The following is a 17,379-nucleotide window of genomic DNA, read 5'->3' as shown; positions in this document are numbered from 1 at the left end:
GAAAGAGATTATATTTGACTATTTCAACTGACATTTTAACTAAGGAATTATGACAGCTAAAAATGAATGTTCACAGTTTTCCTCCTAATTTCAGAAAAAGCTTAAGTATTTTTAAAAATCCCTTCTCTCATATGAATGTTTTTGGAGCCTGTTACAGTTTGGTCTGGTAGCAAACATCAGTAGATAAAAGGTACTAACTACCTAGCAGGTTAACATAAATGGAAAACCCTGAAATGAGGTCATTATGGTTAATCTGAACCTTTGTTAGTAATTGTAGTTTTATATTATATACACAGAGTGGAGCGAGACTTATTTTATGATTGTATATTTGTTGCTGGTTTCTATGATGTAATTGAACATACTTCTGTGATAAAGCCTTAGGATCACTGAAAGCTGGAAGAGGTTGCCAACTTTTGCCTACACTTCACAGTAGGTAAGGCCAGGCCCTTGGGTCCACCAAAGTTGATAGATTTGCAGTTTAGCTCTGCAGGGCAGCAGCAAACCCTACAGGATCAGCCATTCTATTCTGGTAGGTGCACCACAAAGACCAGAAACGGCCAGCATAACACAAACTGAACAGCCATGCTGTTGAGCTACAAATAATAACTCATAGAGACAAAAAAAAAGCAAAAATCTATTACAGGCTAACAAAGTAATTAATGTTGCTTTAAACAAGCCACTTCACCTACAACCTCTGCTACATCTTTTTTGCAATTTCTTCAAGTTCAAGTGGGCCTAGAATATAGCTATGAGATACTAGTATATATTTATGAGCACCATTATTTCTATCAAAATCCCTCTTTGGAATCCATTATGTTCCTCTGACAAAAAAAAGTTTTTAATCTAAAAAGACTATAGAATCTAGAAAAATGGTACAGATGAACCTATTTGCAAAACAGAAATAGAGACATAGACGTACAGAACAAACGTATGGACACCAAGGGGGTAAAGAGGGGCTGGGATGAATTGGGAGATTGGGACTGACATATATACACTGCTATGTATAAAACAGATAACTAATGAGAACCTGCTGTATAGCACAGGGAACTCTACTCAATGCTCTGTGGTGACCTAAATGGGAAGGAAATCCAAAAAAGAGGGGATTTATGTATACATACAGCTGATTCACTTCGATGTAGAGCAGAAACTAACACAACATTGTAAAGCAACCATACCCCAATTTTAAAAAAAAAAAAAAAGACTATGTAATTAATATAAAAGCTGATTCCTTTTTATAGTTCTTAGAGTTCTAAGATAATCAAATTTCTAGTGATTATATGCAGAATCTTCAAATAAAAAGTCCAAAGTATTTAAAATGTGATAATTTAAGGGCTAACGACATGCATATTGTACAGATCCGCCACTTTTTCACAAAGACAAAAATAAAAAATAGTCGCTTTGAAATGATACATGTTCAATCTGATTTCTGGGTTTTTAAATTATTTTTGATTCAACAACCCTTAACTTGACATATTCATAATTTAAATGAAACAGCCACAGAAAATTGCAGGCCATTAGTCTATTTAATACAAAGCCAGGAGATAAAAGAGGCCAACTTTTATGCACTTTTATGTAGGCTTTTTAATTTGGCCAATGTCATTCTGATGGCAAAAACTGACACAGGCCCTGTTTCAAAATGGGGAAAACATTCTTTACTTCATATAAGATAAACAAATTGCATGAATCTATATAAAATACAATTTAAAATGATCATCACATCATTAGGATACATACATGAAAAAGCATGTGAATATTTTTAAACAGCTTTATTAAGATATGTATATTTATTATGATGTATATTAAGACATAATGCATACACAATTCACCCAGGTAAATTATACAATTTAATATTTTTTAAGTATATTCACAGATATATGCAACCACTACCATTAGAACATTTTCATCACCTAAAAAGAAGCTCTGTATACCCTTTAGCTGTCACTCCTCCAATCCCTGGATGTGAATATTTCAGTACTAAATTTTAAATATCTGGGACATGGTGACCATACTTGGCTTTAAGTTTTAAAGCTCTAAATTTGTTGTCCTTTTCTTAAAAGTAATTTTTGGTATTCAGTCTAAATTTGCTCCTTAAACCTCCAGAATCACAAATTTATCCATTCTTTTCCAAAAGACTCTTCAGATAATTCCTGTTTGTGAAAAAGGGTACCAAGGCAATCAACTCTTAAGTACATTCCCTCACACACATGAATGCACCACTTTTTAGCACCTATAACAAACAAAAATACATAAAAACAAAGCCCACAAACACATTTTAAAATGTGTCTATCCAATACTACCTACATAACAAGTAATTATCCTTATTCTGTGGCACATGCCTTCCTTGGGTTTAGAAAAGTAGAAGTGGGCTCCAAGTCCAACCGTGCCAAACTTAACAGGGCCTTAAAGAATGTTAGACACTCTTTTCTTCCACCCACGTTAAATATACACCCCCAAAAACTGTTGATTCACCGGATTTTCGGCTGCCAAAAAAAGTAGACTAGCTTAGTGTTTGACATTTCCTTTTGGCAGTCATTAGTCCTTAATGTGTAGCTGTCTAGAGGCTAAATGGAATAGTTTCATTCCTTTCTGCTTTAGCAGATCACTTTCTTGGGCCTGAGGAAATGTATCAAAGGCTAAAACCACCCTACAAGAATGCTGTCAATTGAAGATGTTGCAATATAAAAATAATAATGATTAAAACTCCTCTCTCCACAAGCCCCTTATCACTAGAATCTAAACAATACCTTTCTCCATAGGAGCAAATTAAAGGGGAAAAAGCAAACACTTCCCAACACCTCTGACTGTCAGTGAGCTACCCACTAACAGGGAAAAAGAGGACTGCTTCTAGCTAGTCTTGCTTGTAAAATGGTTCCTTAATGGCTCTTCAGGACTTCTCCGGTGGTCCAGTGGTTAAGACTCCACGTTTCCTCTGTAGGCAGCATAGGTTCAATCCCTGGTGAGGGAAGTGCCTTGTGCCATGCTCGGTGCAGCAAAAAAAAAAAAAGGCTCTTCGTTCCCACCAAGCCAAGAGGTTTGCCATTCCCTGCACACTAATTAATTCCTGATTCTAAATCTATTATTGTTTCTCCCTTCGCCCACTCTTCAATGCCAATCAATGCCAACCTTGTCTGTCTTTGTATATCCTATTTAATATAAGTTTTATACTTGCTCCAGTGCTCTATAATAATAAATAATTTTATTTGTGCTTTTCTTTAAAAAACTTCATTGCACCAGCATTATCTCGTATAAACCAGAACTCCTCATTCTGATTTCTGCTGACAAAAAGAGTACTAAAAAAGGAAAAATAATAGAAACAGTACATAGAATGTTTATATTCAAATAAGGTTTTCTCTAGCTAGAGACAATGTATTTTCATAATCAACAGCAGAAGCAAGGAATCTGAAATCATCCTGGCCAAGAAAATACTGTTTAAGCCACCTAAAATTGTGCTGAGGCAACTTCTTAATTAATATGAAATCTACAGAAGTCGTACCACCACCCTCCTGAAAAAAAGAAAGCCCTAGGGCCTCCCTGGTGGCGCAGTGGTTGAAAATCTGCCTGCCAATGCAGGGGACACGGGTTCGAGCCCTGGTCTGGGAGAATCCCACATGCCGCGGAGCGACTAGGCCCGTGTGCCACAATTGCTGAGCCCGCGCGTCTGGAGCTTGTGCTCCGCAACAAGAGAGGCCGCGATAGTGAGAGGCCCGTGCACTGCGATGAAGAGTGGCCCCCACTTGCCACAACTAGAGAAAGCCCTCGCACAGAAACGAAGACCCAACACAGCCGTAAATAAACAAACTATTAAAAAAAAAAAAAAAAAAGAAAGCCCTAATTACTGCCATTTATTAAATTCCATTCAATCAAAGTTTAGTGAACAACAAGGAAACATCACTACTAAATTATACAACAGTCAAGCAGGTAAGAAACAGAAAACTTCTTACTATACATGATGGAGCTTTAAAAATATGATTCAGGGGAGGGCAATAGCTCTGATAATGCTTCAGGTAGTAGACTATGGAATGCCTAGATGATTAGGCAATGACCAATTCTGACCTTCTAAAAAAGTGCTTACTAACAATTTAACCAAGAAAACTCTGCATCGTCCAATGACTATACTAGGTACACTCCTTTTTGGAGAATCAAGGAACTCAAATCAAATACAGTGTCAAAGCGTTTACTTCAAGGACACATGCACAAAAACCCAAGCACAGCTGGGCAACCGGCCTCAGGAAGGCCATACAGGAAGAATAGAATCCTCCTCTTAGCTGCTTGCGCCCTTCTCCAACCTCAAATACCTGATCCAATGTTACCCTCTATGCTGCCTAACTAATTCATAGCTGCTGCCCACCCACAAATTCACTTTGCCATGACCCCTCACAACCCTGACTCTACTTAATGGCATAATTTCCTACTTCAGTTTCCATTTACTAACTGCATCGTTTTCTCATTATTTTCCCATACAAATTCCCAAGAGAATCTAATTGGCCTAAGAACTGGGGACTGAGAAGGGGGCTGGACAGAATAAAGCAAGCTGTTCGAGAGGTTGCAAGACAGACAAATGCCTTCAGAAGGGCTGTAAACATTGCAAAGACTATGCCCTTAAACATCTAATATGCTGACATCTACTCAAATAACCATAATGATAAGAGATGTCTTTTTTTAACTTTTTATTATGGGATTTTCCAAACATTCAAAAGGATTAAGAATACTAAAATGAACCTCCTTATGCAACATCACCAAGTTTTCACAGCTATCAACCTTCTGCTTCCTTGTGTCATTTATAACACTTCTGTTAGTTTTTGGGTGGAGTATTTTAAAACAAATCTACAACATCATGTCATTTCACAAGGGATTCCCTTTGAACCTATGTTCATCTCTGGATGTTCAAATCTTATCAAATGTTGAGGGTTAAAAGAACTATCACTTGTCCAAAACCTCAAATTGCAAACATAGTTACTGACGTTTATCATCATAACCCTAAAACTTATGTGACCTTTTTTTTTTTGGCCGCACTGCTTGGCTTGCAGGATCTTAGCTCCCTGACCAGGGATCGAACCTGGGCCCCAGCAATGGAAGGGTGGAGTCCTAACCACTCAGCCAACAGAGAATTCCCAAACTAATGTAATTCTTGATTCGGAATGGTTTTAAGAAAATAGCTAATTTTGCACTAGCTGGGAAAACCCACTCAAAAAAAATAGTTTGATTCTAGCTCTAGAGCTTGCCAAAATGACAGATCTGTAGACAACAAGTAAGAGCTAGTCAATGGAGTCAGTTTTAACAAACACTGTGATTAGAATTCCACTTTTTAAATGGAATTTTTTCCTGAATGCTACAAAGTTTGATATTGCTTTGAAAAAAAAATCCAACAAACATCTTCCTAATGTTTTGAAGTCCATTTCCTGAGTTAAGAAATTTTGATAGCCTAAGAAAAACCAGCTTTGAAAAGGTCAAGGGGACAGGGGGTTCCTTTATCACAAAAGAAATCACTAAATAAGGGTATATATAAACAACCAACTTTTAAAAACCAAACAATTTTCCAGTATATAATGGCTTTGTCTTTTTTTCACCAACATAGAATCTTAAAAACAACATAGGGACTTCCCTGGTGGTGCAGTGGTTAAGAATCCCCTGCCAATGCAGGAACACGGGATCGATCCCTGGTCCAGGAGGATCCCACATGCCGCGGAGCAACTAAGCCCGTGCACCACAACTACTGAGCCTGCACGCCACAACTACTGAAGCCTGTGTGTCACAACTCCTGAGCCCGAGCACCTAGAGCCCGTGCTCTGCAACAAGAGAAGCCACTTCAATGAGAAGCCCACGCACTGCAACGAAGAGTAGTCCCCACTTGCTGCAACTAGAGAAAGCCCACGTGCAGCAACGAAGACCCAATGCAGCCAAAAAAAAAAAAAAAGCAACATAAACAAATAGGTCTACTTCCCAGCAACAAGTGAATTTATTGTTATGAGCTTTAAAGATTACAGTTGGGTATCACTGGTCAAATACTTACAATTTTTCTTATAAAATATTTCAGGTTATTTTACACCAGGGAATAATAAGCAATGTTCATATAGACACAAGAACAAGGCCAAGTCAAAACATAAATCTTTTTATTCCTAGAAGATGAGTTTCTTATTTGAGTCTGCAAAACCAATAATTCTCCCTCAAAGCAGGGAGAATTAATTCAGGACAAGTACGCTCCGGAGTTAAATTTAAAGGACAATTAGCAGGGAAGCCTTGAAATCAGATGCCACACTGCATTCTATACAGTAGACTATTACAAACTGCAAATTACAAAACCCAAAGTTAGAATATCTGCAACTGGAGTAAAACCAGGAGGCCAATCATTCCAACACATCTGAAAATAATCCTTGTAAGACAATTTATTGACTAGATATTATTTTAGCATAAAGCAACTCAAATGAAATGTCTTCCTTATAGTGTATCTCCAAATCATACCATTATGAAAAGGTCCTATGCCATTTTCAGAGAATGACCAAACAAAATCAGTTCTCAGCAGTCTTTGGTTCTAAATATTGAATATTCCACTTTAAAATAAATAAGTTATTGAGTGACTGTCAAGTACTTATTTAGCAGTCATCAGATGTGAACACAGACTGAACACAAAATAAACAGAAAAAATAAGGGCATTCGCTCAGAGAAGAAAAATATCGCATTCCACAGACTTTAACCCTTCTAATTCTATGATTAAGAAATATGAAAACCATAGTAATTTTCAAGAGAGCAGGCCTGAAATCACAGAACAGAAAATTTCCTGGCAGCCAGGGCTATACCTGTCTCTGGCAAGGATAGTTTGGAAACTCAAGGAGTTTTATTAACTACCTTAAGTCCTCTAAAACACCCAATTTAAAAAAAAAAATTTTTTTAAGATCAATGGACAGAAAATATTAGGGTAGAAAGTTATGATTGATAAGCTTCTAATTTTACATGTTTGTCACATATGGGCATTCTAGATAAACAGGTTTATTTTATAAACAATAAAATGCCTACTTTGCTACATTTAAACAATGACACTATTTTAAAAGAATCAATTTATTATCAACATATGACAACTTTGCCAAAAGTAAAAATAAATGAGAAAGAAAGAAGTGTATTATTAATTTCCTAAAACAATACCAATTTGCATGTATTTATAGCATTTTCTAGTTGTATGTTCAAGTCAAACATGGTATCCCCTTCCCTTTCCACACTCAAATGAGGGGTGGCGGGGGAGATCCTCTGTCAGCTGTGATGAGATGCTTGAACTACAAGATCATGCAGACTTGTGGGTGGAGACTGCTGCTTTGGCTCTTTGCTATAGACAGAGCAAGGAATGGAGCTATCACACAGAACTGAGAAGAATCTGCTACAAGAGACAGGAGAGCAGCCTCGGTCACTGCCTATCCAGATCCCTGTTCACCTTGTTCTTGGCTACACATCATTTAATGCTCTTTCGTCTCAAGGCATTTTTTGCATTACCACCACCCATTATCCCATTTTCTTCATTTTGCTTGGTCTTGAGTGGTTCTCTGTGCCCTCTAACAAAGTCAGGTAGAAGGGCAGCTATTAATGACCTTGTTTCACAGCTGAGAAAGCAGCTCAGGGGGAGGCTACTTGATCAAGCTTTAACGATGCCTATTCGATGTAAGCATTACTGTCCACCATCCATGGCATCACATATGATGAGGACCATCAGAAGTAGCTCTGGACTGATAATCAGAAGGCTTAATTCTAATCTTAACTGTTCTTACCTGGGTATGATCATAGCCAAGTTACCTCTAGTTTCAGGCTGTTTTGAAAATAGGTGGTTGGTTTTAGGTCTGGTTAAGATGGGGTAAACATTTTCCACCCTGTCTATGCCACTGAATGCAACTAAAAACTCTGGAGAGAATACATAAAGTAGCAATCTGAGAACTGAAATGAAAAAGAGCCAAATCCACAATTATAGTTGGCAGACAGGGCTATAACTGTCTCAGTAACTATTAGAACAAGCAGACCCTAAATAAACAAACAAATAAATAAGCAATCAAGGTATAGAAGTACTGAACCAATTCAATCAACCAATGCCATCAACCATCTGGATCTAATTGACATTTATAGAACACTCCATCCAACAACAGCCAAAAAACATAGCCAAGTGCAGACAGAACATCACAAAGATAGCACCACTGGGTCATAAAACAAATCTCAATAAACAATTTAAAAAACTGAAATCATGCAAAGTATGTTCTCTGACCATATTGAATTTGAATTAAACTAGAAATCAATAACAGAAATTTAACAAGAAAATCTCCATATACTTGGAAATTAAACAACATACTGTACTTCCAAATAATCCACCGGTCAAAGAGGAAGACTCAAGGAAAATTTTTAAATATTTTGAACTAAACAAAAATGAAAATACAAAATATTGAAATTTATGAGATGGAGACAAAGCAGGGCTTATATGGAAATCTGCCCTAAATCTTTACATTTAAAAAGAGGAAAGATCTCAAGCCAATAACCTAATTTCCCACCTCAAGAAACTAGAAAAAGAAGAACAAAATAAACCTAAAGGAAACAGAAGAAACAATGAAGAACAGAAATCAGTGAAATTGAAAATAACAGAAAAATCAATGAAACCAAAAAAACCTGGCTCTTTCAAAGGATCAACAGAATTGATAAACCTATAGCCAGACTGGCAAAGAAAATAAAGGGGTCAGATACAAATTACCAACACCAGAAATGAATTAGACAATATGGCTACAGACTCCCCACAAACACTAAAAGGATAATAAGAGAATGCTACAAACAACTTTTGCATATGAAACTTGACTAACTGGATAAAATGGACCAATTCCTTAAAAGCCACAAACTTCCAAAATTTATCTAAGAAGAAATATATAACCTAAATAATCTCACATCTGTTAAGAGAAATTGAGTTTGTATTTTAAAACCTTCAAAAAATTAGTTGAAAAAAAAAATTAGTTGGCTGGACTAGATTAAGGCTTGGCAAACTTCTGTAAAGGGCCAGATATCAAATATTTGGGGCTTTGGGGGCCATTCCATCTCTGTCACAACTACTCAACTACACGACTGCAGTGGAAAAGCAGTCATAGATTGTTAAGTAAACAAATGGGCATGGCTATGTTCCAATTAAATTTACAAAAATAGATGGCAGGCAAGACTTTACCGGAGAAGTTTAATTTGTCAACCCTACACTATGATAACTAATGTCACTTCCAAATTCTAAAATTTATAATTCTATATTTCCATGGTCAAAAATCACTGACAAATATTTCAAGAAAAGGATAATGCAAATACTATCACACAGAGATAACTGACTCTGTTTTGACCAAGACTTTCTAGAAGTACATACTGTAGTAAACAAAAAGCCCCCCCAGACAACTCACTACTTCAAACTAGTCCTGAATGAATCATTACCTCAAAAAGACGAATCACCTTATTAACGTGAAAAATCTTCAGTGTTCCCATATTAATAGTACTTTGGAAATAAGCACAGTATATGATTATGAACAAAACCTAAAAATCCATGACACATAAAACTAAGGGTCTAAGTTTATTTCTAAACTTTGTGTCATAATGACCATAAGAAACACTGTCAAAAATGTGGGAGGAACTACAGAAGAAAATTTATATTGCCTATTATCCCACCACTCAGTGATAACTGCTAATATTCTGATATATTTAGAGGTTATTACTACCGTTTAATTTAGACACATTTTTTTAGATATAAAAGCTCTTCAAGCCCGCCTGACATCTAAAAAGCATAAATTAATACCAAGGACAGTCTAACAGCAGTCTCCTGTAGGCTAAAACCTGATGCATCTGCAGCCTGACACTGGGCAGGCTTCCGGGTCTGCCCCATCATCCTGATTTCAAGAGACTGCTCTACTGTTGTTCCATTAAGCCAGAGCCATTTTATCTAATATACAAACATGCATCTTTCTGCATATAAAAGGTTAGGAACTTGCCTGTTAAATACTGCAATCCATAATGCCAGAGTGGCATATATAGGAAGTACCTCAGGCCTCTAAAAAGCAACATAAAATATAACTAGGGTGAGATGTCCTCTTCAGACTTCAGAAGTTCTCTTAAACCTCTCATCTCACACCACAAGAAAATCACACAATTTTTGACAAAGAAGCTTTCCAAATTAAATAAATACTAATGTCAAGAGGACTAAGTCCTACACATGCTCGAATTCTGCATTCAATGAAACATCTATTTATACCTAAATTCTCCAAATATGCTAGGCAGCTCACCGAAAAGCTTACACTAACAAATCAATAAAATCATATAGTACAAAACTATGGACTAGCAATACAGGCAAGAGTCTACTGCAGGAAACCCAAGGGTTCACACAAAGATGAAAATCATAGCATATCATATAACAAAACTCAGGCCCTATAGCTGCACATCACAGAGCCAACTGAAACATCTATGACACTCAAGTAACTCCAGAGAGTCTAGCTTGGGAGAATACTCTAAAAAAGCTTTCTTTTCTTCTTCAGCTCACTTCAAGCAGCTATACCAGACCTGGGTTTACCTTATTTAGTGTGAAATATTTAACTTCATTAATAAACTTCAGTAATAAATTTCATTTATAAAGCTATATAGTGAAAAAAACCCATGATTATTAAAGATGATGATGTAAAATCGTATTTGCTGACTTACAAAGATACACTATGATAAAAGTAGTAAGCATTCAGATTTTCAGGTCCCAGGGATCTGAGTTCAAATCTCAGCTATATGACTGAGTATTTTTGAGCGAGTAACAATTCAATAGGATTATTATGGAAGTCAAACAGGTAATAATGTATGTCTCTCAGCACAATGGCTAGTATATGGTAAGCAGTATAATTGTAAAGACAATCCTTATTTCTGTTGTCAAAAAAAGAAGAAACAGTACGAAAAGAACAGATAAATGTGTACATACACACATAGACAGAATGAACTCTGGAATGCTATATACCGAAAATGGTGATATATAATGAACAGAGAACTTTATAATCAGAAAAAAATTAACCTATTCTAATTTTGAAAATAAGAAAATGCAGCCACAAAATAATGCAGTAACAAGCTCTTCGAAGGAGTCCTTCAAAGGCTTGGAAGCTTTGGCTCCGCTAAAGTGGTTCCAGGAAAGCATTTGCAAAACTGAGAAGAGATTAGCATCTAGATTAAGTGCTTCCCCTCACTGCAATAACAATATATCTTTGAGAGTGAACATTAACCGCACCTTACTCATACATTCCATATCTATTATCCAAATCAGATAAAAATTTTATACCTGATATGCTAACATAATCAAACCCCTCAAATATAGGCCCAGTCCAATACAAAAAATGTCCACTTACTTCATTACTCTTTTAGGATCCTACAACCTCCATCGTTTCTGGGCAAGAACAAAGATAAAATTTAACCTTAAAGCAACATCATCCTCACCTGGTCCTAAGCTTTACCAATTTTCTTCTGCCTAAATCTAGTTTAAGGTATAAAAAATACAAGCTACAATAGCTACTATGTACGTTACCATTCTGGACACTGAAGGAAGAAGTTGGGACTTCCCTGGTGGTCCAGTGGCTAAGACTCCGTGCTCCCAATGCAGGGGGCTGGGGTTCGATCCCTGGTCAGGGAACTACATCCCACATACCGCAACTAAAGATCCCACATGCGGCAATGGAGATCCCGCGTGCCACAACTAAGACCCAGCACAGCTAGCTCAATAAATTAATTAATTAATTTTTTTAAAAAAAGGAAAAAGTTGATGCTTAACTCTTATCTACTCACCTTAGCTGGTTGGTTACCCAGTAGTCAGAATTATCCAAGAGAAATATAATACAAGCAAGAAACAAAAACTACATATATAATTTAAAATTTTCTAGTAGCCATAAGTAAAAAGAAACACGTAAAAATTAAGAACAGATTTTATTTAACCCAATATATCCAAAATATTATCAATGAGATACTACTGAGATATTTACAGCTTTTTCAGTGCAGTAAGTCTTGGAAATCTGGTATATAGTTTACACTCACAGCACATCTCAAATTGGACCTGTCACCTATTAAGTGCTCAATAGCCACATATGCCTACTGGCTACCACACTGGATGGAACAGAGCTAAAGCTACTCAAGCCCAAGGCATGTGTTTCTTCTCACCAATTATAAATTCTAATTCTAGTCAGTCAGCATATGACCATGAACTGCTGGACAAGATTGCTCAGGTCAAAACCAAATGGAATTCATTTCAAAGACTGAGGGTCATTTATGTTTCAGACACTGTGTTAAGAGTTTTCAGATTGGGGTCAGGGGGAGGGGGGTTAGAGTGGAGAGTTTTGTTCATTTGTTTTTTGAGGGGAATGTGAGTGTGATAAAAGAGACAAGTAAGTTTGGTCCCAATAAATTCTACTGCAGTACTGGGAAAAACTCAAAGCACGTGCCCTAACAAAGGGAGAAAGGACCACATTAAGGATCAGCATATCCCTTAGCAGAATGAAGAGTGTGAAATAAAGAATTCGGCTGTACCAAGTACAGGCCTCTTCAGAAGGAGACTTTTCACTGGCATTGAAATACTATCTTTAAAAAACATTATAACACAGAACTGGGCTCCAAAGTCAACTACACATTTAAGAAACAGAAAGTTGAACCCATTAAACCTAACTGTTTGTTTTTAAATTTTGTTTGTTATTTTTTTTTACTATGTTTATCATATAACATAACATTTACCATCTTAACCAATATTAAGCATATAGCTCATAGGTCTCAAGAACATTCACATTATTGTGCAACCATCAGCACATCCGTCTCCAGAACTTTTCATTTTCTCAAACTGAAATTCTGTCCCCATTAAACAGTAACTCCACATTCCCATCTCCCCCAGTGCCTGGCACCCCCATTCTCCTTTCTGTCTCTATGAATTTGACAACTCTAGGAACCTCATGGAAGTGGATCATACAGGATTTGTCCTCTGTGTCTGGCTTATTTCACTCAGCATAATGTCCTCCAGGTCCACCTATGTTGTTGCACCATTAACCTAATAGTTTGAATGTTATACGAATATTTTGTGTCTATGCGGAGAACATTAAGAGGGTTAAAACTTATTTTAAAATTTAAAAACACTCTGCATACAAGAACGGGGACAAACTGGAAATACATATACCTAAATGTTAATAGTAATGGTGGGTCAATAATTTAATGCACATGTATGATTTTCAACTACAAGAAAATAAACAAAGTGGCAATAACTTTTTTCAAATTCAATTACATTTCACTTTAATTTCAATCCATTCACTTTTTTTTTTTTTTGGCCGCACCCCGCAACATGCAGAACTTCCCCAACCAGGGATTGAACCTGCACCCCCTGAAGTAGAAGCGTGGGGTCTTAACCACTGGACCACCAGGGAAGTCCAATCCATTCATTTTTAAACCCATCCAAGATATTTTTCTTTCTCTAGAATCCTCATAGGCAGAGTAACCTTAGGCTGATAGAGCAAGAACAAATTAAACATAACCACAATAACTACATTTCATTTCAAGGAAACCTGGAAGTCATTTGTGAAACAAAGATCCACTGAACGGTCAAAAACCCTCTGCTGTCAGGCATCTGAAGCATTTCCATAATGTTTAAGTAAGTAGGGGTCAAATACATTACCCTTAACATCAGTATCTCTTAGAGCATCATACAGGTAAGTTAGTGACAGATCTAAGACTATCTATCTCTAACTCTTCAAACTACAATGCAAGTAGAAGCATTAAGGCTGCTGGCCTCCTGGCCCTTGGAGCCTTTAAAAGGGAGTTTGGCCCTCACCCTATGATCTAACATATCACTTCCACTCATTGCTTATTTCAGAGTATTAATTTTTTCAAAAAATGTCATCTGTATACCAAAAGAGCTACAGGAAGTAAGGGTAAATCACCCATGGCCTCCTCCCCCATAACCCTCTAGAATGTAAGGTCAATAAGGGCAAGGATCTTTGTTTTTTCCACTAATATATCTCTAGTACCATGAATATCCCAAACTGTTCACTTTATCCATTCTCCCAAGTCAGCGTGAGTTCATTAAGCAAGCACCTATTGAGTATCTCTACTACCATTATACTAGACCCTGAAAGAATATTTTTTTAAATAGTTCCCATCTTTCAAAAGCTTAAAACCTAGTTGCAGAAATTACATGGATATAGGAAATACAATTGACCAACAATTCAAGGAAGTAAACAATTGAGTGCAAAACTTCAAGCTACAAAGAAATAATGTAGAATGGTGTAGTCTGAAATGGCCTTCAGCAAAGAGATGGGGGGGAAATGTGGGCCTTGAAGGAAGGGCAGGTTAGGTTTAAACAAGTAGGAAGGGAATTTCAATAACACAATGAACAATGTCCTACTGAAGGCATGAGCTCAGACTGGCCTGAGCAGGCAGAACAAACTCGAAGTGGAGAAAGTGAATACAGCCTGGAATAAGACAACAGCAGTGGAGACAGAAAAGGACAAATGCAATAAACCATCATAGCACTTTCTCCACCTTAACTGCACATTGGAATCTCCTGTGGAACTTTTAAAAATATTGATGCCTGGAACTCAATTTGGTAATTCTGACTTAATTTGGGTACAACCTAGACATCAGGATTTCTAAAAGTTTCTTTTTCAGAAAAAGCTTTTTTTTTTGGCTGCGTTGGGTCTTCGTTGCTGCACGTGGGCCTTCTCTAGTTGTGGTGAGCAGGCTTTTCATTGCAGTGTGCGGGCTTCTCATTGCAGTGGCTTCTCTTGTTGCGGAGCACTGACTCTAGGCGCGCGGGCTTTGGTAGCTGCAGCACGCGGGCTCTAGAGCACAGGCTCAGTAGTTGGGGCGCACGGGCTTAGTTGCTCCGCGGCATGTGGGATCTTCCCGGACCAGGGCTTGAACCCATGTGCCCTGCATTGGCAGGTGGATTCTTAACCACTGTGCCACCAGGGAAGCCCCCCCAGGGATTCTAATGTGCATCCAAAGTTAAGTAAGAATCATTGCCTTATCCCACCAACTGTACATTCTGGAAAATAAAACTTTATTAAATTAAAAAAAAAAAGAATCATTGCCTTAGAGGAAACACCAATGTAACTTGATAAGTGGCAACACAGGATGAAGAAGGAAGGCTCAAGAAATTACAACAAGATTTTTTTTTAAGTATGTATCTATAAAAATCATGACATGACTGAGAGAATCCAGGAAATGAAAAAAAGTAAAAATACGTGAACCTTTCTGGATTTTACCACTCTGTCAACAAAGTTCTAAGTACTGAACCAGTTTTAATTAATCCAGACTGTCTCAATTCTCCACATACCATAATTATTTATCTAATATTTTTCAAAAGAAATAATCAAAACTTAAACTGAATCATTTTTTTAAAATCAAGGTAAAGCTCAATGCAAAGATTATAAAATAAATACTCCACAAATCGCCTCAGGTTTTCCAGCTAGAAATAATCTCATCCTCCTTGCAATCCCCATGGTATTTTAGTAGTACCTATGATGGCACTCCCAATAAATGTTCTGTAGAGATGCTGTATGTTTCAGAAGGGAGGGATCAGTGCTTCATTCCTCCTCTTACACAGTGCCCAGCACACTACTCTGCAGATGACCCATACTCAATATGAACTGAGGGACAGGAAGATACTGCCGGTTAAGTTCTGACTGTCACTGGAGGTTCTAAATGTTCTTGAATGCTTCATAAATAAGCAAAATCTATCCCTAGTTGATTCTGCTTCTTGCAGACCCTTTTACCATTCTAAGTTTTCTTCACATGTGCTTCACTGCCCTCCCCCTTTATCCTCACTCCATCACTTTGTGACAGGACACAGCCTGATCACTGTTATGTGAGTCAATTCAAGGAAACTAAATATTTTTATCTTTAGGAGAAATGTGTTCAGAAATCATCTTCTAAAATATATTTCTGAATATTGAGAGAATTTCTTTCAAAACCCCTACCATAATCCTTAAATTTCAGCCTGACATCAATTACTGTTCTTGTTTTCACTTACATAATAAAATGTTATGTAAGAGTGCTGTTATGGTCTCCATATCTTCCATATAAATGAGTATCTCCCACCATTACTTACATCCATGGCACAAAATAGAAAGTACTATTTGTCTGGCATTCTGGGGAGAATCCAGGAGGTACCTCATGATCAGAGATGACTAGTCCAAGATCTGACCAACCCGAAGACTCAAGGAATATCTTTTAGACTGGTTAGGAAACTCTAGTATGGAGGAATGAGAACAGATTTATCACATACTCTTCCCCACAAAGGCTGTTTTTAAAGTGGTTTCCCCATCATAACTGCACTGGACACTTTCGTACCACTTCAGCACACGATAGTAGATAACTGATTCACATACATGCCATGAGTCTTTGTTTCCCTGAGCCAGTCTTCAAATTATTCATTTTTTTATATTTTCTGATTTTCAGGCTTATATATGGGTTTTTAAATGTGTCCCACATTTTCACTGTGACTTATCAACTGCTTTTTCCATTTGATTTAACTAAGCCTCTAATCTCATTTTTCTGAGGTAGACTGCATATGATCAAAACATGGCAATGGCTTAAAAAAATTCAATATGCTTCACTAATTTCACAATATGGTAGAAACAAGATAAACACAGGAAAGCATTCATCTTCACCCTAGGAATTCCATCATGACTCACCATTACATGTTCACTTATATAAGAATACAAGTGAACAAACAAGATGTATGGCAAATGAACAAATGAGAAAGTACCAAAGATCTTTTCGTCAAAACTATTAAATAGGGAAAAATCACTAGTGAGGACTAATTTGCACTGTCCTTCTTCCCTTTAAAATGATTTTATATAATTTTTATTTAATTTATTCCTTCTTTGCCACAGTAAAATACTGGGTACAAGGTCTAAACTACACTAACCCTAAAGCAGCATTAAATAACTGGAATGATAGAAGTATTAGGGAAGGAAAAAAGAAGACATTAACAATACAGAAAATAAATCAACAGATACAGTATTTTCTACGGCAAAAAAACTGTCAGGTATCCAATTTCACAGCACTGGTTTTTAAACATAAACCTTAAAAATTCAAAAACTCTACTCAGTTCACCTAATACGGCTCTACTTGGCAATTACTTACTCTTATAGCACTGCACATGGCTCATTCAAATAACTTCATCAACTATGAATATTTTCAGCATTCCCTTTACCCAAAATTAGATGGCCACCTACATGTGATAATGGAATTTTAGGGGTATTGAAGGTTACTATCCCTAGTAGACACATGCTGAAATATTTAGAGGCGAAGCAATACAATGTCTGCAACTTACTTTCAAATGTTTCATAAAAATAAAAAATGTTGTATATGTGTATATATACATATACACGCATA

The 17,379-nt window shown here is 36.8% G+C and overlaps 1 protein-coding gene across 1 annotated transcript in view; it reads right to left on the bottom strand.

The window, feature by feature from the left end:
* Nucleotides 1–17,379, bottom strand: part of CTNNA1 (catenin alpha 1) — a 185,966-nt gene that overhangs the window by 93,452 nt on the left and 75,135 nt on the right. The window lies entirely within an intron of this gene.

Source organism: Balaenoptera musculus, chromosome 3, assembly GCF_009873245.2.
Source record: "Balaenoptera musculus isolate JJ_BM4_2016_0621 chromosome 3, mBalMus1.pri.v3, whole genome shotgun sequence".
NCBI lineage: Eukaryota > Metazoa > Chordata > Mammalia > Artiodactyla > Balaenopteridae > Balaenoptera > Balaenoptera musculus.
The sequence above is the reverse complement of the archived record's forward strand: the minus strand, read 5'-3'. Positions and strand labels throughout refer to the sequence as shown.